The 24394-nt window shown below is 34.5% G+C and overlaps 1 long non-coding RNA gene across 4 annotated transcripts; it reads left to right on the top strand.

Annotated features, from left to right (window-relative positions):
* The first annotated feature begins 1031 nt into the window (after positions 1-1031).
* Positions 1032-20589, top strand: LOC132271971 (uncharacterized). 4 transcript variants are annotated; one of them, XR_009469924.1, is made up of 5 exons: positions 1032-1444; positions 1720-1775; positions 2982-5437; positions 5898-6095; positions 7107-8013. It is a non-coding gene; the product is annotated as an uncharacterized LOC132271971 (long non-coding RNA). The 4 variants fall into 4 exon arrangements; XR_009469925.1 differs by lacking the exon at positions 2982-5437 and adding an exon at positions 20366-20589 and having other exon boundaries at positions 1037-1444; positions 7107-7168; XR_009469922.1 differs by lacking the exon at positions 2982-5437 and having other exon boundaries at positions 1043-1444.
* The last annotated feature ends 3805 nt before the right edge of the window (positions 20590-24394 follow it).

The following is a 24394-nucleotide window of genomic DNA, read 5'->3' as shown; positions in this document are numbered from 1 at the left end:
TAAGGATTTCACTTAAATCTAACTCCTCCGGTCATATTAGAGAAAATTTTTATAATTTTTAAAATATTAGAAATATTATTTGTAATTATGTCTGACCTTAACCTTATAGGAAGTAAGTGATTTCCCATATTTTATTTTATGTTTTATTTTTTTATTATTGTCAAAGATGCATATTCATAGTCAACAAATTTAAACTGATAAGACTTCACAAAATTATAGAAGTCCGTACCACTTCATCTATGCTTGGGACAAACTTAAGAGAATATATACAGAGATGCTACTCCAGTATGGCCTATAGAGAAAGGAATCACAGACCAAACAGTAACTCTATTTCCATCCTTTGGCTGTTTACTTTTAAAAAAAACTTGAAAAGCTGAGTTGTCGAGTCAAGTGCTTCGTTAGCATCAACCAGCTTTAAATGCTTCATTAGTATCAACCAGCTTTAAATGCTTTATTACTGTCAACCAGCTTTATATAAAGGGAAAATTACATATAAATGGAGTTAAAGTTTCATATTTACTTAGAGACTGAGTCAAAGTTCCATATTTTTCTAAAATGGATTGATGAGGTGGCACATGGTTTTTTACTGTTTAAAAAATTGTGGTGCCTAAAATGCCCTTCCCTAACAAAAAAGTAGTACCTTCAGTTCAAAAAAGTAGTACCTTCGAAGAAAAAGTAGTACCTTTGCGGGTGTTTAAAAAACATAGTACCTGGACACCAAAAAGTAGTACCTTCAGTTCAAAAAAGTAGTACATTCGAAGAAAAAGTAGTACCTTCGCGGAAGGGTAGTTTAGGCATCACAATTTCTAAACAGTAAAAAACCATGTGCCACCTCAGCAATCCATTTTAGAGAAATATGGAACTTTGACTCAGCCTCTAAGTAAATATGGAACTTCGACTCAGCCTCTAAGTAAATATGGAACTTCGACTCCATTTATATGTAATTTTCCCTTATATAAAAGCTGTTCGCGTGACCTTTGACCACTTTAATTCTTTAAAAACCGGTACAAAAAAATCGGTTCATTACTTTTTTACTTTTTTTATTTCTTTTGTTTGTTTGTTTATAAGGCTGTTCGCGTGACCTTTGACCACTTTAATTCTTTAAAAACCGGTACAAAAAAATCGGTACAAAAAATTGATTATATACATAGCGTGTGTTTTTTTTCCTTCTCTTTCTCTTAAACGCAAATCTATTAACCTCTCTATATAAGCCCGCACACTCTCACCTCTCACCCCTCCTTTACACGAATTTATCTCTCTAATGTCCAAACCCATGTCCAAACATCTCTTTCTTTCTCATCTGCGAAACACTAATAATACATCCTTCGCTCACCATTTTCATTTCTTCCTACCTTCCATATAAGGAGGGAGTTAGGCTCATCTTTGTTCGATTTTGAGCAGATTAATTGGTTTTAGCCTTAGGTTATGCCTCCTCATTCCTCAGGTAATTAACTTTTAATTTTTAATACACTAATTTTTCTATTATATATATATATATATATATATATATATATATATATATATATATATATGCCCTTTTTGTCTTCCTTCTTTTTTTTTTTTTTTTTTGACTCATCTTAAGCAGGCTCTGGCTCCTAATATTTTAGCTGCTCAAAATACTAACTTATTATGTTGAAGATTTCAAGTTAAAAAATGTATACAATTTCAGTATAAAATATATTTCAATTTTTCCATCTCTAATCTTGCTATTATATATAGGTGGTGTTGTTGAAGAAGAAAGCTCACTGAAACGAGTGGAATCGAAAAAGAAGTTGGTATAGACATCTCTTTAACTTATTCTTCAAAAAATTATTGTATTTTATTTATTTTTAAAGTTAGATTTTACTACTTTTTACTAATTGCCTCTTCCATACATTCTTGAACATTTATTATTCAATTTGTTTTTCAAATTTTTAATAAAAAATGAGAAGACATACAATTTGCTAAGCTTAATCAAATCATTTTTTTTTTTTTTTTTTTTGACAAATCATAGTTTGCCCTGAAATGTCTGAAAAACTTTTCTGTATCACAGTTAAAAATGAGTCTCAACTATGAAATTGTCCTCCTCTTGTGTCTGGTCCCTTCAACAAATTAGAAATTATTTCAACATTATTTAAAATGTCTGTTTTTGTTACACTTTACAAAAATACATTTCAGGGATTGATTGGCCTTACGGCGATATTTTTTTGTTCATTATTATTATTATTTTTCTTCATTTGAGCAAGTTTAAAAAAATTAGATTATGGATTGGGTAAGTCAGTACAACAATATCATTTTAATAACTAAAACTACTTATTTTAGCCGAAAGTGTTGGAAATAATGATTTTTTGGCATAGTAAAATAGTATAAATATGAATTAATCCTGTTTGTGTTCAACCTCCTCAGTTGCAATTGCTTCCCTCTCCTGAAAACATACGCTTTTAACCGAACAGTCCCTAACACTTCTTTCTCTCTCTCTCAAACCAGTTGCATCTCTCTCACGTTAACCATGTTTTCTCTCACCCTTTCTTTCTCTACCCAAACTCTCATTCTCTCTTCTGAATCAGCCGTGAAATACTCATCTTCTCTGTCTAAACCCATTTTGGTTTTCTCTCTCTAACCGTGTTTTCTCCCTTTACCTCACCTTCGCTTTCTTTGATCACTAAAACCTCACCCATAAACATTCACAAATCTCATCTTCTCTCTCTAACCCACGTTGTTTTCCCAATTTATTGTTATTATTATTATTATTTAAAAAATTCACTAAGATATTTGTTTTTTAAATAATTAATGACACTGGGATGTTGAAGAAATAGGTCAACATTACATAGTTTGCAAATATTGGGGCAGTTGTGTCTTATCTCATCTCATATTCATTTGAGCCGTTATCTTTTATTACCAACATATTTAGACAGACTATATTTTTGTAATTCCTAATGATTGGCCACTTTACCCTCCCAAAGCTGACGCAGCCTCTCATCTTTTTCTTTGATCTCTTGCAGCAGAAAATTTATTGCTGTAAATTTTGCATTTTATCGTAAGTCCCCTAGAGAGGATAGGACAAAACAGTCAATGTTATCCGGAACAACTTGTATTTTTTAAAATTAAGCTAACTGTATTCTTATTTGAAGTACATATGAATAAGTTTGAACTCATTAACAATATGTATTTCTATTCGATGTAGTTCAGATATGAGAAGTTTGAGTTCATTAACAATATGTATTTCTACATTTGATGTAGTTAAGATATGAGCAAGTTTGAGTTCACTAACAATTTGTATTTAGTTCTGAGCTCCTTAACTGTATGAATTTTTACATGTATATTTTTCTCTCTTCCCCTTCTATTACTTCATCTTCTCCATCATATTCTTTATGTGGCAAATAGGCCATGGATTAACAATTTCCAAATAGGACAAAACTACTCATCTTTATAGGTTAAATAGGGCCGAAACAAGTGGGCCAAAAAAATCACGTTCTATGGTGCATGCCAAAGGCGCAAATCTTGTGAAGTTATTTTCCATGCGGCCCCATGGTGCGTTGATGAAAGGCCTTGGTTTGGTCACGTCTAATTCTATTCATAATATGTGAGTGGGTTCTACTATAATGATACAAAACGGATTTTTTCGGTAACATTCTCCTTCTGTTACCTTATATTGTAAATTATTACATAAAAAGAAAAAACAAATAAGAAATAAAAACTAAAAAGAAAAAACAAATAAAAAATAAAAACTAACCCTAAACAAAACAAAACAAAAAGTTAGCCCTAAACAAAACAAAACATGAACCTTAAAGAAAAGAAAACGGAAAAGAGGAGGAGCTCCCATCTAAAGAGTTTGTTGGTCGCGGTCTTCGCTGACTAAGGTTTGCTGCGCCATCAAATTTCGGCGCCGTGGTTTTGGGTTCTTTTCTGGCCACGATTTGAGGATCACCGTTTTGCTTCGCCTTTTGGGTTTCGTTGGTAGCTATCTTTGGCTGAGGTGGGTGCGATTTGCAGTGCTGGTGTTGTCGAATTTGGTAGGTTGTAGGTTATTGGATATGAGTTGATATTGATTGCACTTGATTGTACCGTGGGTGGTGTGGCCAAATTGGGTGTTTGAGGTATGAAAAATAGCAGCAGCGCCGTTTAATTCCAATACTCCATCATCGTTGTTTTATTTTTCTGGCGTGGCAATAGCAGTCATCTCACCGGTGGGTTGCTGCACTGTTTCGTGGTACAATGAGAGTGTTGCTTGTGCTTCGGCAATAGCAGTCTTCTCACCTTCAATCAATTAGGCATTTCTAGGTTTCGAACAGAGAAAGAAAAGCATAAATAGTGGGAAGAAGGTTCAATTTTGCAACTAGATTTTCTCAGAAGAATGACAAAACCATAACAGGTGAGTCCTTTCTACCATTGTCTATGTTTAATTTTAGACTAGAGATGTAAGGGAGTACCCAAAGGCTTTGCCAATTGTGCTGCACGTGTAGGCACACATGCATTACAATTGAGATGATATAACTGGTCATTTCGGATTCTAACTTTGTGCAAGAATCCAAACTTTCTTTCAATTTCCACATTTTCTTCGTAACTAACCCTAACTTCAAAATATAACTGAAACCACACCAATTCCAAATACTAATAGAAATAGAAATACTGATAAAATTTCATAAACCCCAACTTCAAAGACTCCTTTTTTCCTCATGCACTGTATAAGATAGTTCTAAACAATACTATATATGCTTAAGTCACTTTGTTTTGTTGTCCCATGTCGAATAACTAATGTCACACATAAATTTAACTAAATTCAGCATAATCCTACAAAAACAGGTATTCATATAGTGCCAACTAACTAATGTCAAACATAAATTTAACTCTATTCAACATATTATTTGAAATTAATTTTTGCATTAAAATTTTAAGATCCTGTAAAATTTAAGATCATGCAATTCCGAGGTAGTATGAAATATGATGATGGATGTAATAAACTTGGCATCAAGCTTGTAAGTATATTTAAAGTCTTATTATCATCTCTGTTTTATAAGTTCACTTCTCATTATGAACTTATAAACTAGGAATATCAAATGGGAAAGAAAAGCATGTGGTGGGAAAGAAAAGCATGTGGCCAAGCGCGATGAAAAAAAGAAAAAACATGCTGCCAAAACCAAATGAGATGAACCAAATAAATTTTTTTTACCCAAATGCGGTCTAAAAAAGAAGACTGATGTGTCCAAACACAAGGGAAAAAGAATTGTTTTGGATAATGGAAGTAATTCTGATGATGCCTTATACTCTCCTTCGGCTACTTCTCTTTCTGAATCATCAAGTAGTACCGATGAGGTTCAAGGTGGAACATTTTGAAGCATAGACAAGTTATTGGTGGATCGAAGCATAGTGAGAGTTTGATAAACAATATAGGAATTTCGAAATCGAAGCGAAAGGAAGGAACTGGAAGGCATCATGGACCGTACTTCTTCAAATTTTGGTATATATTCAAAACCCTTAATGACAATGGGATCAAATTATTATAAATATAATGAATTTTGTTATTATTTTATATATATTTTTTTTCTTAATGATAAATTATGTTATTCATATATATTTTTTCTTTTCTTAATGATAAATTATGTTATTGACAATGTGATCAAATTATATAAGTTTTAGGACATATCCCAATACTTTAAAAATATAAGATAAGTTGTTTAAAAAAGTACTTGCAAAATTGTTTGTGCTGGACTTATTTTGTGGAGTGTGATGTTTTACTAATTTTGATTTATTTATTTATTTATATTATTTTTTAAAGTGATATAGTGCACCAATGTTCTTACCTTAGTTATATATATGTTGCTGTCTGGAAAGCAAGTGGCAATGTAATTAAAGAATAAAGTTTAGAAAATTTTAAATATATTAAATTTTGTAATAATTCATTGTGTTTATAATTTCAGGAAATACTATCAAGATAATTGCAAAACAGAAAACCCTTATAAGGATTGGGAAAGCCTTGATTATAAACAAATCAGTAAAGATGCTGGAAAGCTTTGGAATAAAACGAGTGAGAGTGAAAAACAGCCTTTCAATGATGAGTGGGAAAAAGAACAAGCGGAAAGCAAAAAAATGCACCAAAACAAGCCCCTAAGTAGAAGGTATTATGACTTTTTCCCTTCCCTCCTATTATTGTTTTATTATTTGAGGCACACTCCCTTATTTATATTATTTTTGTTTTGTGATTTATCATTTAATTGAACTTTCATCCGCAAGAAAATCGGAATCATTAGCAAAGATGCTCGATCGATCAATTGGTCAAATGTGTATCCCAACTTAGTGTTGAGAAGATGAAAGCGATTGAGGAAATTGGCTTTGGGCAGTTGCTGAACTTAAAATGCTCGCGTATGAATCGTAACCTTTTTCGTTAGTATTTAGTAACTTCGACTGCCACACCGGTCTTCTTGGAGTTGGCTATAATGAGTATATCTCTATATCGACACATGATTTCAATTTTATCTTTGGCTTGCCTTGTGAAGAGACGGATGTGCCTGAAGGTTCTGATGTTGAAGCCGAATGAATAGATAAATGTGGATATCGTGATCCAAGAGGGATGCACCGAAGTGCTTTGCAAAAAAAGGTTACACAACTCGATGTTAGAGACGATTTTAAGCGAGCATTTGTTCTTTTTGCATGTACAACAGTCCTTACGCCAAACGGTCACAATAATGCCCACCTAAGGGGGTTTGAATTTGTGAACAATGTTGATTCAATTAAGACTTTCAACTGGTGTGGTTATATTTATAAACATTTTGTTGAACCCATGAAAAAGCCAGTGGATTAGGGAAAAGAAAAACAGAGTTGGGCAGGCTGTTTAATTTTTCTGTAGGTATAAATTTATTATTATTATTATTATTATTATTGAATGTGTTACTTTTTAAAAAACATAGTGTGTTGGACAAAAAAAAGCCTTGCCCTAAACCTCTAGTCCAACTTAAGAAACCTTTGGGAATCCCATTTACTGTACTTTTTAAACATTGTATTAATTTATGTATGTTACAGTTTTTTTATGTTAAGTATTTGATGACATTGAATCCAGTTACTGTATATCATCCGAGTTGATGTTAAATGGCCTAGCAAAGGGGATGTCTAATCTGTTAGTTTTTGGACAGATGAGAATGCAAAGAAATGCCTTCAATGGGAGGAAAAAATGGGAGGCTTTGGACATGGTCAGGTAATGTTTTATTTTTTATTTTTTCTTCCTAAATACTTGTAGTTTTTAATTAATTAAAGTAAACACCCCCATACTTGTATTCATTTATATAACCGAGTTTAAAACACTACTGATAGGCTCGTCCCATAACGACATGTACAACTGGTCATGAAGTCCCTATTACCGATTATTATTCGTCACCCTCACATTCTATATCTCGTATGTCATTTCCATCTGCCGATACAAGTTCGGATTTAGAATACGAGATAAATATACATTTCATTATGTTGTTGTTGTTGTTGTTATTATTTTCTTTTTAAATTTTTTTTTTTTAAAGTTTACATTACATTATGTTTATTTCGTATATATTTTTTTATTGTTAAACCCCAACTTCTTACCTATTATCTGATGTCTGCAGCGTTGTTTTCAATAATTGAAGATGCACTTGCAGAAAAATTAAATAGCCTACCCAACTCTATCTTTCTTATCCCTCGTCCACTGGCTTTTTCAGGAGTTCAACCAAATGTTTATAAATATAACCAAAGCAATTGTAAGTCTTAACTGAATCAACATTGTTCACAGATTCAAATTCCCTTAGGTGTGGGCATTACTTAGACTATTTGATTTAAGGACCGTTGCACATGCAAATAGAACAAATGTTCGCTTAAAATCATCTCCAACCTCGAGTTGTGTAACCTTGTTTTGCAAAGCACTTAGGTGCATCCCTTCCGGATTATGATCTCCACATTTATCTATCTATTCCGCTTCAACACCTTTACCTTTCGGCACGTCCGTCTCCCCACAAGGCAAGCCAAAGATAAAATTGACATCATGTGCCGATATAGAGATATATTCATTATGGCTAATTCTGAAAAAGGTCGGCGTGGCAGTCGAAGTTACTAAATATACAATGAAAAAGGTTACGATCGATACGCGAGCATTTCAAGTTCAGCAACTGCCCAAAGCCAATTTCCTTAATCACTTTTATCCTCTCAGCACCAGGTTGGAATAAACATTTGACAAATTGATCAATCGAACATCTATGCTAATGATTCTGATTTTTTTACGGAAAAAAGTGTTGGGATTTATATGCCTTGACATAACAAATTCTTATTTGGATTAAAGTGATATATGTTCCTGATATATCTGAAATATTTCTGATTTATACAATTGGTGAATTCAATGTATTTTGTTTCGATTCATTTGGAATTGATAGTGTCCACTTGATTACAAGAGATATTTATATATGTATGTGATGACGATCAATACATGAGCATAAATATTGCGAGAGCGGTCGTATGCAATTGTTTCCTATTACTGTAATGGCATTTGACTTTTAAGTATGAGAGAAGTATAGACTTTTTTATTAATTAATAATTACTTTGATTTGTACGGTGGAATCTTCGGAATTCATAGACCGGCATTTTGGGTAATTATGTAATTAATAGTTAAGGGTTATATTTTCAATATTTGTATCATTGCTACTTGTATTGATTTTGTATTGATTATGGCTAATCACAAAATAAATTCGAAAGCCTTCGTGTGTTTTTAGACAAAATGATTTATTATATATTTATTTATTTAAATTATTATTTTTGTCAAACAAATGTTTTATTGTGATCAAGTCAGAAATAATCAAATGTTTTATTGTGATCAAGTCAGACATAATCAAAGGTATCAAAATAAATATATTAATTAAGTAGTCGGATTGATGGTTTTATTTATCCGATAACTAATTATGCATAGATGGGTCAAAGTGAAAGATTGACTTAGAGGTTATTTATTATTTAATTAGAGTTTAATTAATTTTTTTTAGTGGAGTAGAAATTAATTTATGAATTAATTGAATTGGGTCCATGGATCGGGCTAATTATTAATTCATTGTACCCAGGTAAATAATAAACCCATGGATTCTCACTCATAGCCTAACTTGATATTGAAATCTTATTACATTTGAGATATGTGAATTAGAGATTGAGAATGATTTATTATTTCCTTTCCTTATCTTTATGTTGCCTATATATATACATAGTCGATGTATATTTTAGTGTGACGACCCTAAATTTTTCAACTCAGTGTGTTTTGTGATGACCCGAAACGGATCCAAGGATGTGGAAGCAAAACAAAGACAAGTCCTTAGAGATGTATGTCATCCCTAAGATACAAGAATGGCCTTTCGAGGAGTTTCGAGGTTCAATGGAAGCAAAACAAAAACAAGAATATCAAAACCCTACCAAAAGAAGGACCAATGGTAAAATGATCATTTTACCTCAAGAGGAAGGAATTTAACCTCCAACAAGTCAAATAAAGTCAAAAACATCATTTAGTAACTTCACATGAAATCCCAAGGCCAAAGGAAGAGAAAACCCAAATGAACCCTATCCCGGTTCGAACCAAATCTGACACCCTCTCACTAAAACAAGGATATCTCAAGGTAGGAGAAGAATCTGAAGCTAAAATTGGTACCATTGGAAAGCTTATTTCGACTCGGTCTGTTTAGACTCAAGAACGGACTAATTCGGAGTTAAAACGAAGAAGTTACAATAGTTTGAAGTTGGAAGGCAAAATTGAACCTACAAATAGGTTCTGGAAGACTTGAACCGGTTCAGCCCCCCAGGGGCACATAGTCATCTCTAAAAACTATATATTCGGGTGCCACCGAGCACACCGCTGGAAGGACAATGAAAAACTAATCAAGATGGACTCAAGAATCGCATGATTCGGAGTCCGGACGAAGGAGAAACGGCATGACGATGAAAAATGGACACTTAAAACTTTAAGGGAAAACTGGTAATTATCCAGAAATATCCGGGTGTAACCGAGCATACTGTTGGATAGACGACGAAAAATTAATCAAGTTAAAAAAAAAAATTCACTTGAATCGGAGTCCGAACGAAGGAGAAAAGCCCAAAAGAAGAATTGACGTCGCGGCGGCCCGGCGAGGGGCCATGACAGCCCCATGCGCAAGCCCATGCGCGCGTGCTAGGTGCACCATGGCTGGCAGCAACAGCCATAAAGCTGCTGTGGGGTTATTTTTCAGAAAAATCCAGAACAGAGGCTGAATTTGGAGGCCTAAATGAATTTTTTTTGCAAAAACACAAAGAAGAAACCTCCCTCAAAATTGAGTTTTCTACGTGACTCACGAGAGAATTAAAAAAAAACTCAATATAAAATGCCCTCCCAAGAAATCTGGTCCAGAGGGTCGAAAAAGCTGCTAAATAGAAAACTGAAAGCTGAACTTCGTAAGTGATTTCCGATGCCAAGACGACATTTTCTGGAAAAACACGGAAAATAAACCACCCCTAAAATCATGTTTTCTATTCAATCATGTTGAAAGAAGAAAATAAAACCACCATGGAAAGTCTACAATGCCCCTAAATCAGAATATGCAAAAAAAAGCAAAATGAATTCACAAGAGGCTCAAAACACAAACAATAAGGTTTTACCCGGAAACGACCATGCACGCAAATGTAACTTACCTATTTGGACGTGCTATAATGGTCCACGACTAAAAAATACCGCCGATACAAAATCCGACCCCCCAACGGGCAAAAAGGCAAAAAGGCAAAAATGGAACTTGGAATGAAAACTCGGAATCCAAAAATACAAAATGGGATCAAATGATCGTTTGGCCTTTGGCCACACTTCAAACATGATTTATAAGACCCTATGAAAGAATGTAAACGGAATTCCCACACCCGATGCAACCATAGTGAAGCAATGAGTTGTGATTTTTCAAGATTTTCACAATATTTTATGAAGTTAAAAAGTACATAGAATACAATATACATGTCATTGGCCTCCGGCCTCATCTCATACATATCAAATACATTTAAAGGAGTGTACTTAAGTACACATTACATACATGGAATCAAATATACGTATTTTGACATATAAGTCTACAAAATGACATTTCATGCTAACATTTGCATGAAATGGAAACTTGAAAGCTACACGACATTCAAGGAATGCTAGGCATCACGAACCAAGTCTGAAATATGCCCCAGTATTGTAGGGGTGAGTAACATAAAGCTACTCGTAGGAGATGAGCATGCATCGACCTAGCATTTTACAAATTTATCACCTTAAGGTGAAACATGTTAAAGGGGCTCATGCCACCTAACGTCTATGTCCAAGTGAGACTCGGGGAGCATCCTAAGCTACCTTAGAGTCTAAGCAACAAGAATCATGATATACATACGTGTATGAAACGAATCATGGTTGGGATAATCCAAAGAACACGACAAGAAGAATGCTTAAGCATAGATTAACATGAATTGCATTTTCAATACAATTGAACTAGGTCTAGAGTAATCCATACAACATGACAAAAGCATATTTGAATACAAGTTAACAAGAATCACATTATCCATGCAATTCAACAACAAAAGAGCATGTTATACAATGCAACAAGGTTTAAGTTCTCAAAGCCATCAACTTAGAATCTAAAGTACAAAATAACAGTAGTGGTTCATACCACCTAACGTTTATGTTATAAATGAATCAATAGGATCAATCCTAAGCTTTATTAAAACGTTAAAACACGATTTTCAATATCGATGCAATTTAACCAACATTGGAACTTCCAATACAACGCATAAAGCACAATTTCGCAAAGTTAACATCCTGTAACTTAAAATGGAATGACAAATAAGAAATAACAAGTTATAACATCATCTAGTTATCAACTTGAAAATGAAATGCGAAATCAAACAAAGTGGATACTCGGACGTCACGCCGGATCAGACCGACAACATAGTTACTTTAGGATTACTAGCTCATGGGTAACCTCCCTATATGCGCACTAGACTATATATAGAGGGACTATCCCCCGTACTAGAACCACGTCCTAGCCATACTCAAACAAAGACATCCCCAAGTTTCCAAAATCAACAAGTTGTGTAACAACACATATATCAACAGGAATATGCAAGATAATCAACTATCTACTAAGCAGAACCAAATTTGGAAACCTATACAATACATACTCTAAATCCACAACTAATATGATATGATGAATGTCGAATCTTCAGTGTGCGATTCGTTACACGCTATGCATGAAAAATGTTAAACACGAAGTGTGCAAATCATTACACAAGGCAACAATATATTCAATAAGGAAAATATATTCTCATGAATACAAATATAGCAACTATGTTATTCAATGTTCAAAACATAACCAAATGAATATACAACAAGTCTAAGTCCATGATTTGAATATAGAAATCACTTCTAAAACACAATTAGATCATGGAGCAAATTGATAGAATTTAAATAGATAAACACAATTAAATTCTATAGATTCTGATTCAATTCCAATTAACCTCAATTTAACACATGTTAAAGGATAGGGCAAGGTCATCACCTATATCCATTCTAAAACTCGATTAGGTTGTTAGAACAACAAAGTAGAACTTTAATTAAATCATGCTAATTTAAATCCCAAGGTTCTAAAACAAATTCAAATAGTCCCAAGTTAATATATACTAGTAAACAAATCATGGCCAATACAAACATCAAGTTAAAACCTTAATTAAGCTAATGGGACCACAAAATAGATTTTAATTAATTCTTATAATTAAAATCTCTAGATTTTTAAACTTAACCAAATGCTCTCAATTTAACATATCTTAGAGAACATGCCAAGAACTAATGTAATATCACATTACAAGCTTATTTTATGCAAGTTACACCAATGTAAATTAAACTTTCACTAAAGTTAAATATAAAATAAAGGTTGCAATTCTCATACAATTAATCCCAATTTAATATATGTGAATAACCACACCAAAACTTAATTTTCTAGCATGCCACAATTCAATTCCAAGTTGTATATCACCATGAGGATTAAATCTTAAACAAGGAAATTAATTAAATGAAATGTTTCAAAACCTCACCAAATATTCTAAATCAAATATATGTGAAGCTATATGGCATGTAGATCAAGAATATCAAGTCAGAATTCAAATGGAGTGAATAGTGCACTCGGGGTAAATTAATTAATCAAACTAATTAATAATTACTAATTTTCAAAATACCTCCAATTACTTTCGAATTCAACTATGTTGAAGAGTATGCTAAGGTCTAATATAATATGCTAACACATATTAATTTCAAGTTAGTTAAAGTCATGTGAATTAATCTTTCACCTAAGATAAATATTAAATAAAATCTTTAATAATTATTCAAATGTATCAATTTTAATACATGACAATGAGCATATCAAGGGGCAATATAAAATCATGCTACATGTTTAAACTAAGTCATGAGCAACCGGGAAAATTAGATTCCGTACAAGAAAAATAAATAATAAAATCTCTTGATTTTATATTTAATCATGCAAACAAGTAGTACAAGCATCACAAGCATGCTATATAACAAGAATTTAAACCTAAAACATCTCCTACCTCAATTTGAGATGAAAATCTCAAAAACCATCAAAATGGAACGGCTCCGAATCCGACGAAACTACTAGGTTTTGTCGGGGATAACGCCGTGAACATAACCCCCATCAAAGCCCCATCAAAATCATAACTTGACCTCAAAACTAAACTCAAGAAATGGTCAAAACCGAATTCTAATAAGGGGGAAATGTAGAGCACGGCGAGGGGAACAACAAACGTTAAGGCCGAAGAGTTTCCATCAAAGAAAAGTGAACCAAAAGAGGAGAGAGAAGATGCCAGCACCCCTTGGGCTTCCATGGGAGCTCCAAGTCGTGCATGAAGAGGGGAGAAGATGAAAAATGAAATATCTCATCCCCCTATTATAGAAATCTCAAAAAGTGCCCTGAACGGTCCCCGCCAGGTCCGAAAAAGTAAAATTTGAGCAGACGCGCTCAAATGGCAAAACTTTGTGAATGAAAAAGATTCAAAATGATAAAATATGAACAACGGAAGAAATGACGTCAAAAACCGAGTCCCGAGCAGAAAGTTATGCCCCAAACAAGTTCGGCGGCAACCGGGTTCAGAAATTCTGAAATTGGAGAAAAATGACCAGAACGGAATTCTAAGAGTCCACGACTCGACGAAATGTGAAAATGAATCCCGTACGAGGATCCAGGCTCCAGACGAGACATTTTGCAATAACTTTTATTAATTGCACAATGACCCATACAAAAAGGGTTAACTGCGAAATTGCCCCAGAATGAAAATATCTACCAAAAAATATTTTCTTAGATACCTCTGAAATAAAATATCTTCAAAAGATATTTACGAAAAACACCCCAAGAAATGAAAAAGATTCTAAAGAATTGTGCATCCATGCCCTTGTGGGCACCGGGAGTAACCAGAGTACTTTCTTGCAACAGTAAAGATACGTATTTCTAGGAAACACTCAAGATGAAGGCACGTGAAGTCAAAAACCAACTCCGAGCATGAGAAGTGAGGTTGTGCCAAAAATTGACAAACGGTGATAAGACAGAATAGGGAAAAGGACGAAATAGCGCATAGTGTCGAAAAATGAAAAATGTGAAAATGACTCGGTCCTCAAAGGAAGTTGTCAATCCACGGAAAAGAGTCTCAGGAACCAATTCCGAGCACTCGAGATAACACTAAGTGACACGAAACAGAGCTCAGAAAAGAAAATTAAACGAAAAAAATTCATTCGTAAAATTTCAGGAAAAAGGAAAAGAAGGCAAATGACTGGGTCGTTACAGGTCAAAGAAGGTTTATAACCTAGTGAGGTAGGGGAGCCTAAACCAACTTGTGAATCCTGTATTGAGCGATAGATAACCCTAAGGACTTTCATCAGCCAAGTGAAATAGACATAAAGAACAGTTGGAGTCAGTACATACAGACATGTGTGGTCTTATGAACATCCAAGCAAGATTACTCACGTTTTGGATAAATTTATCTGATGCGACCCAAGTCCTAAACTTTTGGTATATTCTGAAAGTGTTATGACTGATGTGGAGCACAGATTAGGTAAACTTTGGTGTGTCGGTCGTCGCACTCCAAAAGTTTATATGCAATGTGGCCAAGTTTTACATTTAGAAATTGCCACTACTACCTTTCACTAAAAATATAGTTAGGGTGAGTAGGGATCGTCCTAAGGGATTGAGTGTCGCACTAGGTTGAGGAATTAAAATTAGGGTTAGTAGGTCGAGTGATTAAAATAGTGGTTGGTTGGTTGAATTAAACTAGATGCAAATTAAATTAAAGTAAGCAATAATGCAATAGAGAGAATAGAAGAGAGAGAGAGAGATCTTGGGGTTTAGAGATCACCACTACGCATAGCTTTTCTACACTTTTAATGAATGATTAATGAGGGGAAGAACATGTATTGCAACAAAGTGTGTGTGTGTGGTTGTTTCAACAAGTATGGATGACAAATTAAGTATATATTGTCTAAACAACATGGTAGATAGTACAACATATCAAATTAAGCCATTAATCCTTTCTTTAAGCTCACAATCCAAACATATCACAAGGTTAGAAATACATGTTACTTGCTTTTCATAAGTATGGAACATCAACAACAAGCATGGATTGTCTTCCCATTTAACAACTACTCTACAACTAAGCCAATGACATGAAATTAAACTAATTAAACTAAGGAAGAGGTACAATCCATCAAGTAATGAGTATGAACCATCAAATAAACCACAAGAACATGACATTAAGCACTATGTCTTGACAATCTCTAGATCTATAACATCAATACACATAGACATGCATCAATAACACAAAAAATATAGACAAACACATGAACATCTATTCTAGCATATATAGACATATAGATAGAATGAAATGATCAATTGGAATCATTAAACCACATAAATCATTGAATAAACAAGATCTATATATATAAAAGTGTCAAGACATGAATCACAATACAAATCCTCTCAAAAATACATAAATCAAGAAGTAGAAAGCATGCTTAGGGCTAACTCTAGCCCTAAGAGGATGTCTAGCCACTCATAGATGATGTCCTCCAACCCTCAAGGGCAAGCTCCATGGAAGAAATCTGATCATTGGTTGATGAAGAGTCTCCAATGGTGTCTCTAGCCTCCTCCTCTTCTTTGCTTCCTCACTAAGAGTTTTTATAAGGTGTGATATGATATATGTTATATGATACAAAAAGTAATCCTTATCCTTATATAGGTAGGTTAAATGACACCTAAAATGAGCTGGGGTCGTATAACAAATATTCTCCAATGATTGGATAAGGGAAAACTTTTTGTGAGCTGAAAATTTAACTTTTTCGCACTAGAAGAAGTTCAATTGATCGAACCTTGGACTTGGATCGATCGAATATGGCTGAGATCCATCACACTTAGGTTAGATCGATCCTCAATGGCGGCGCCTTTTTGGATAAAAACAAATCTGAGATATTTTGAAGATATTTTTAGGAAAAGGACAAAAGTGGTTGATAGGGTGGTACAACTGGATAAGATCAATCATTTGAATAAGGGCAAGAATGTTCGATCGATCAGAGAAGGAAGTTGGATCGATCGAACTTTTGTGATCTTTGAACAGGGACAAACATGGCTCAGATCCATCTTGAAGTGCTGAGATCGATGAAAGTTGGATCGATCGAACTTTTCTTGAGATCGATTGAAGTTGCTGAAATTCCACCATTTGCTTCCTTTTGCTCTACTTTACTCCTTTCTTTGATTCATCCTAGAATTGCTTCAATTATGCTCTTATTTGGTTGAGTTAGCTTATTTTGGGGATAAGTAGCTGAAAATGAAAATAACATGAAATCAATACAAAACGGTAAAATAAGATAGATAAAGGTTCTAGAATACCTAAGCTTGAGGGGTTTAAATACGCGCTTTTCAGGGCTCATCAAACTTATTAAAACACTTCGATCTGATCGTGGATATGAGTATTTCTTGGGATAGTGCAAAGACTATATGGTCAATGAGGGTGTTATGTACCAGTTTTTCTACAATTGACGCTCAATGAATTGAGGTGTCAAATAGGAATAACAGAATTTTGCTTAAACATGGTTAGATCTATGATCAGTTATGTTACATTATCTCTTTCATTTTAGAAAAGCCTTATTGATAACAATGCACATTATGAACTGCATTTCATCTTAGTCTGTTTCAAGTATACCTTTTGAGCTATGTTTTTTACTAAATCTTAGTTTGAATCACATGCATATATGGGGTAGTCTTGCACATGTGCGCTTTGTAATGACCTTGTCATTTTTGTTCCTTTCATTTTTCTCAAATTTTACGGATAAATTTTTTCCGTTTAATTTTCTTTTCCGAGTTCTGTTTCTCGTCACTGAGTGTCATCTCGAGTGCTTGGAAATGGTTTTCGAGACTCTTTCGTTTGGATTGACAACTTTCTTTAAGGGCCGAGTCATTTCCGCATTTTCACTTTTTAGACACTATTCACTTTTCGTCTTTTTCCCTATTTTGTCTTTTCCCCATTTGTCATTTTTTGGCACAACCTCACTTTTCATGCTCGGAGTTGGATTTTGACTTCACGTACTATCATTCTAAGTGGTTTTCACGAAATACGTATCTTTACTTTTGTAGAAAAATACTCTAGTTGCTCCCGGTGTCCATAGGGGCATGGATGCACAGTTATTCAGAAACTTTTTCTTTTCTTGGGGTATTTTTTATAAATATCTTTTAAAGATATCTTATTTCAGGGGTTTTTAAGAAAATATTTTTAGGAAATATTTTCATTCTGGGTCATTAGTGCAGTTATCCCTTTTTGGAGAGGCCATTGTGCAATTAACGAAAATTATTGCTAAAATAACTTGTTTTGAGCCTGGATCCTCATACGGGATTCATTTTCACATTTCGTCAAGTCATGTACTCTTAGGATTTCCTCACGGTCGTTTTCCCCAGTTTTAGGGATTTCTGACCCCGGTTGCTGCCGAACTTGTTCGGGGCATATTTCTCTGTTTAGGACTCAGTTTTTGACACCGTTTCTTCCGTTATTCATATCTTCTCATTTCGGTTCTCTTTCGTTCACCGAACTTTTCTGTTTGAGCGCGTTTGCTCAAATTCCACTTTTCCGGACCCGGTGAGGCCCTTTCGGGGCACTTTTAGGGTTTTTCTATAAATAGAATGACTTAAAGTGAAAAGTCACTTTTCATCATCTTTTTCCCCTCTCTTGGCCGGCAGCCATGGCAGGCAAAGGGTTGCCACCCTTCTCTCTTCTTTTTTCGGCCACTTCCTTCGTGTAAAATGTCGTAGTACCTTAATGTTTTACACTCGCCTTGACGACGCGCATCTTTTCCCCTTATTAGAATCCATTTTCGACCACTTTTGAGTTTAGGTTTCAAGTTCAAGTTTGGATTTTCATGGTACCTCAAAGGTTAAAGTTGTTCTTCTCGTTGTCCCCGACATAACCTCGCGGTATCGTCGGATTCAGAGCATTTTTCCTTCGATGGGGATTTGAGATTTCATCTCAAATTGAATTAGGGGATGTCATAGGTTTATTTAAGTGTTTTATAGACTTATACAACTTGTATGCATGTTCTTGTTCAAGCTCTAGAAATTTATTTAATTTGATTTAAATTATACTAAATTGTTCCTTACTTGTAATCCATTTTTGACTTGATATATGGCATGGCCATGACTTAATTCTTGATATATATTAATTTGGGGTCATTTAAATAACCTTTGAAATCTAGGGATTTAATTAATTTTAAATTAATTAAATTATACATGAAGATATCTTGCTCATTTTGCACTTTTGATTTGATATATGCAATCACCATGGAATGGAAATTCATATATATTATTTTAAGAAATTTTGGGTAACTATTGAAAATTAGTAATTTAATTATTTCTATGATAATTAAATTCCACAGGTTTATATCTTGCTCATTTTGTGAAATTGTTGTGATATTTGCAATCATCATGGAATAGACATTCACATATATTATTTTTAGAGTTTTTGGACAACTTTGATTTCTATTGAAATGAATTAATTAGGTTAATTAATTTCTACTTAGTGTTCTAATGATTTGGACATCTATTTTATGGGGCTTTTGCCTTTTTATCATGTATCATGACTTGTTGCAACTTAGCTCCGTTAATGTAGTTAATGAACTTGCACCCTTACATTGGAATGATTTAATTGTTCAAGAGTTGTTAAACAAATAATTGAATCTTGGATCTTATACTAGTGGTATATTTATATCAATGGGTTCCTTGTGCTATAAATTCTAGTTTATAGTCTATGTAGATGCATACCATGATTTGTTGACATTTCACATGCCATTATAGTTGAGGACTTAGGGCATGACTTGTGTGTTCCAAAATCTTGGTTGTGCATGGAATGTGGTTTAATGCATTACTTATATATTGATACTATCTTGACTTGCACAACTTGTTGATTTTGGAACTTGGGATACCAATCAAGAATTGACATGGCTAGGATTTGGTTCTAGTATGGGAGATAGAGAACTCCCTGCACTATAGTGCGCACTAGGGGAAGGTACCCACGGGTTAGTAGCCCTAAAGTGATCCCAAGAGTACGGTTTTAATCCGGGTGATATCCGAGTTTTCATATTGGTTGATTTCACTCTTTAAATTTCAAGTTGTTATTCCTTGAAGATGCAAAACTTGCCATGTTATATGAAATGCTCCAATCTTATTTCATTGCATAGATATTATATATTATCCTTGATTTCATATATTTTTCTTGTCATGTTAATTGGAGTGTTTCAATCATGTTTATTATATTGATAATGTAATTCTTGTTAATTCATATTCAAGTATCCTTCTTGTCGTGTTAATTGGATTATTCCAATCTTGTTCAATTACATTGATAATGTGATTCATGTTAAATTGTAAGCTTGTCGTGTTCTTTGGATTAACTTGTCATGTTCTTTGGATTATCCCAACTTTGTTCAATTTTAGACATCGTGTTTCATGTTGATATGACTTAGGAATGATACTACATAAGCATCTTGACTTAGATTCTAGGTGGCATAAACCGTTTCAGTACTTATTGCATTCTAGGTTAAAAGTTGATAATTCTGGACACCTACGTTTTGTTGCGTTACACTATGTGCCCCTATGTTGTTTAAATTGCAAGAATGATGTGATTTATGCTAGAAATGCTCTAAGGTAGCTTAGGATGCTCCTTGAGTCTCATTTTGATATAGATGTTAGGTGGCATGAGCCCTTTATCATGTTTCACCTTAAGGTGATATAATTGTAAAATGCTAGGTCTATGCATACTCATCTCCTACGAGTAGCTTTATGTTACTCACCCCGAAGTTACTGGGGATTTGTTTCAGGTATGAAGGCTTGGTTCATGATGCTCATTATTCCTTGGATGACTTGTAGCTTTAAGTTTCCATTTCATGCAAATGTTAGCATGAAATGTTATTTTGTAGTCTTATATGACAAAACTTGTAATCTTGTTCTAAATATGTAATGTGTACATAAGTACACTTTTTGTAATGTATTTGACATGTATGACATGAGGCCAAGGGTTAAGCATGTTTATATTTGAACTTGTACTCATTTGGCGCCACATTTTGTTTAAAAATGTAATTTTTCCAACTTTTGAGGTTTGGCGTGTCAAATTTTGTAAATGAAATGTAATGAGGGCATAGGCCATTGTAACATGTTCAAAATGCTATATTAAACTTGTGTGTATGTTCACATGCTCAATCTCCCTTAAAAAGAATCAGTTTTTGAACTATGTATGTGGATGGAATGAATTCTATAGGTCCCATTACAAATCTCACATGTTTAGTAGAGCTTTCAGTAGGATTCGAGGTGTTTCGGTCGCCCAAAACTCTATTTTGGTGGACGAATGCCTTATTTTGGTCTACTAAAACAATCGTCCCTTAAAAACCAGTGTTCAAAAAAGTTTCTGTCCATTTCGGTCATCTGAAACTCCAGTTCGGTTGACCGAAATAGCTTTCATTCACCAGCTTCTTCAGTTTTGTTGTAGCACTGATGTTACGACTTTAAATGGTCATATCTCCTTCATTTCTAATCCAAATGGGGTAATTCTTGAGCCTAAATTCATGGATTTGGAGTCAGCTTTCAAATGGTACCAATGCCATTCTCAGATTCAAATCAAAATGGGAGTTATTTAAGTTTTAGTGAAGTAGTGTTAGGATTTGGTTCAAATCGGGAAAGAGCATTATGTGGAATTCGTGTCTAAAGTTCTTAGAACCTCTTGAAATGTTGTGAAATGATTAGTTTAGGTTGCATGGACCTTATTTGACTTGCTTGGAGTCAAATATCTCTTCTTAGTTATAAATTGACCGTTTTGCCCTTGATTGACGGGTTTTACTCGTTTTTTTTCATCTTGTCATTTCTTCTTCGTTCGGACCCCGAATCATGCAATTCTTAGGTCCGTCTGGATTAGTTTTTTGTTCTCTCTCCATATTTTCAGAACTGACTACTTTGTCCCTAGGGTCTTAATTGTTATGTTTCCTATTTCTTGCCTACAAACATTATTCCTTTGGGTTCTGTGATCTCATAGAAGGTCATCTTTGGGTCTTAGAGGTGTGTTATGCCTTAGGAGACCATTGTCTTGTTTCTTGGTTTCACATCTGGATCCATTAACGAGTCAATCTTCGGTTCATCATTGACGCACCGGGTTGAATAGAACTCGGGTCATCACAGGTGGTATTAGAGCGTCCGAGTTCGAATACCTTGGACGACGGGTTTGGGTGCATATCATGCTCACATTGTTATGCTTTAATTTGTCATTTGTGTTTTGATAACATGCCCTGTTTGATAACATGTCTTGTTTGATAACATGTTCACATGCTCAGGTGTTTTGAGACATCTATTATTTGTTAAACATGCTTTATGTGTATATATGCTTCCTAATAACATGGTCTGGGTTACTATCATTGTGACGGCCCAAGTTTTTCAACCCGGTGCGTTAGTGATGAACAGAAAGAATGACCCTTTAACAAATCCAAAATGCGGAAGTGAAAGACGCAAAATGGCCAATAGAGATGTATATGATCCCTAAGGTACCAAAATGACTCCCCATGAAGCCATGAAACTTGAATAAGCTAAGCAAATGAAGCAAGAATGCCTAACCCGAAAAGAAACGAACCAAGGACAAATTGGTCATTTCACACTGAATTGGGTGCCACCGTGCACACCATTGGAAAGTCAACAAAAAATGAACAGAGTTAAACTTAAGAATGACCCAGTTTGAATTTAAAATGAAAGAGATATGATCTCCTAAAGTTGATGCAACAAAGCTGTCCAAGTAAAGCAGAAATTAGAAGGCTACAGGAAGGATCGGTCGACCGAAGCCCAATCGTCGGCCGGCCGAAACGAAATTTTTCTTAAAAAGCCTACTGGAATTGGGTCTCGAGGTTTGTCAGCTGGCTGATGGACCCTTATTAGCTGACCGACACATCTGCTGTAGCAATGAAAAACTGTTACAATGACTGTGGAAAGTGTCTGGTCCGTCTCTAAGGCTATGCATGCATTCTACATGTTCCGAACAAGTTTCATAACATTCCCTAGCCTCATGCAAGCAGCCAAAACATGCCAAAACAAAGAGGAACTTAAATGACACCCTAGTGTATGAATTTTTCAAAAAAATTCATAAAATCGCCCAAAAATAGTTCCAAAGTTGAAACTTAAGAGTTCTGTGAAAAGAGGACATGCAGGCAAACGTAAAAAGACATTTAAGATGCGTCCCAATGGTCCGCGGCCTCAAAATAACCCCAATGCAAAATATGACCTCTCAACGGCTAAAAATGCCTTAAAATGCAATAATTGAAACCTGATGATTGCCGCTTATGAACGCCAAAATTGATGCAGTGAATGTGCGGTTCAAGAAAACCCTTTTTTTTAGGTCAAATTTAAATTTATAAAAACCACTACCAACACTACTACTAATGTAGCAAGAGTGAGTAGGGATCATCCCAAGGGATTGGAGTCGTACTTAGTTGTGGAATTGTTATTAGGGTTAGTAGGTCGAGTGATCAAACAAGTGATTGGTTGGTTGATTAAACTAGAGAGTAACTAAATTAAACTAAGTAATTGAATGTAACAAAGAGTAAGCAAGACAGAGAGAGAGATCTTGGGGTCTAGAGGTCACCACCAAGTAATGTTTTTCTACACTTCCAACTAGTGATTAATGAGGATAAAGTGTGTTGCAAAATTTATGTGTGTGTGTGCTTGGTTGATTCAATTAGCAAGGGTGACCAATTAAAGCATACATTGTCTAATCAACATGTGAGAAGCATAATATATCTAGCAATTAAGTAAATATTGTCTAAATAACATGAGAAAAGTACAACATATCTAGCAAGTCATTAATCCTTTCATTAAGCTCACAAGCCAAGCACACCATAAGGTTAAAGGCATATGCTACTTGCATTCAAAAGTATGGAACATCAAACAACTAGCATGGATTGTCCTCTCATCTAATAATTATGCTATCCCTACACTACAATTAAACTAATGGCATGGAATTAAACAAACTAAGCTAAGGGAGAGCCATAATCCATCCAGAAGTGAGTATGGACCATCTAGTAAATCACAAGAGCATTCTTTTAAGCACAATGTTTTGACAATCCCTAAATCCATAGCATTAATACACACAGACATGCATCAATTACACAAAATCTAGAAACAAGCACATGAACATATATTCTAGCATACATAGACATATGGATAGAATGAAATGATCAATTGGAAGCATTAAATTACATAAATTATTGAATAAACAAGATCTAAGTATGTCAAAGAGTCAAAACATTAATTATAACACTAATCCCTCAATGATACACAAGAATAAGATATAGAAAGCATGCTTGGGGCTAACTCTAGCCCCAAGAGGATGTCTAGCCACTCATAGTGATGATGCTCTAACCTTCAAGGGCTAATTCCATGGTTGAAATCTACTCCTTGTTGATGAAGAACTCCAATGGTGTCTCTAGCCTCCTCCTTTAAACTTCCTCTCCAAGAGATGATATGAAAAGTAAATTGGCTCCCCCACTAAAAAGCAATCATTATCCTTATATAGGTATGTCAAAATGACAGCTAAAATGAGCTGGGGTCGTGCACACAATATTCCCTAATAGAGGACAACTTTCAATGAGCTGGAAATTTAACTTTTTCGCACTGGAGGAAGTTCGATCGATCGAACCTTGGTCTTGGATCGATCGAACTGGTTGAGCTTTTTGGAAAAAGGCGAATCCGAGATATTTTTGGGAGATATTTATAGGAAAAGGACAAAAGTGGTTAGTGGGTGGTATAGTTGTGGATCGGATCAATCATTTGAATAAGGACAAATGTGTTCGATCGATTGAAGATGGAAGTTGGATTGA

This window comes from Cornus florida, unplaced genomic scaffold (genome assembly GCF_030987335.1).
Source record: "Cornus florida cultivar Cherokee Brave unplaced genomic scaffold, ASM3098733v1 CherokeeBrave_3.0.0_Hap2_Chr08, whole genome shotgun sequence".
In the NCBI taxonomy this organism is placed as follows: Eukaryota; Viridiplantae; Streptophyta; class Magnoliopsida; order Cornales; family Cornaceae; genus Cornus; species Cornus florida.
The sequence above is the reverse complement of the archived record's forward strand: the minus strand, read 5'-3'. Positions and strand labels throughout refer to the sequence as shown.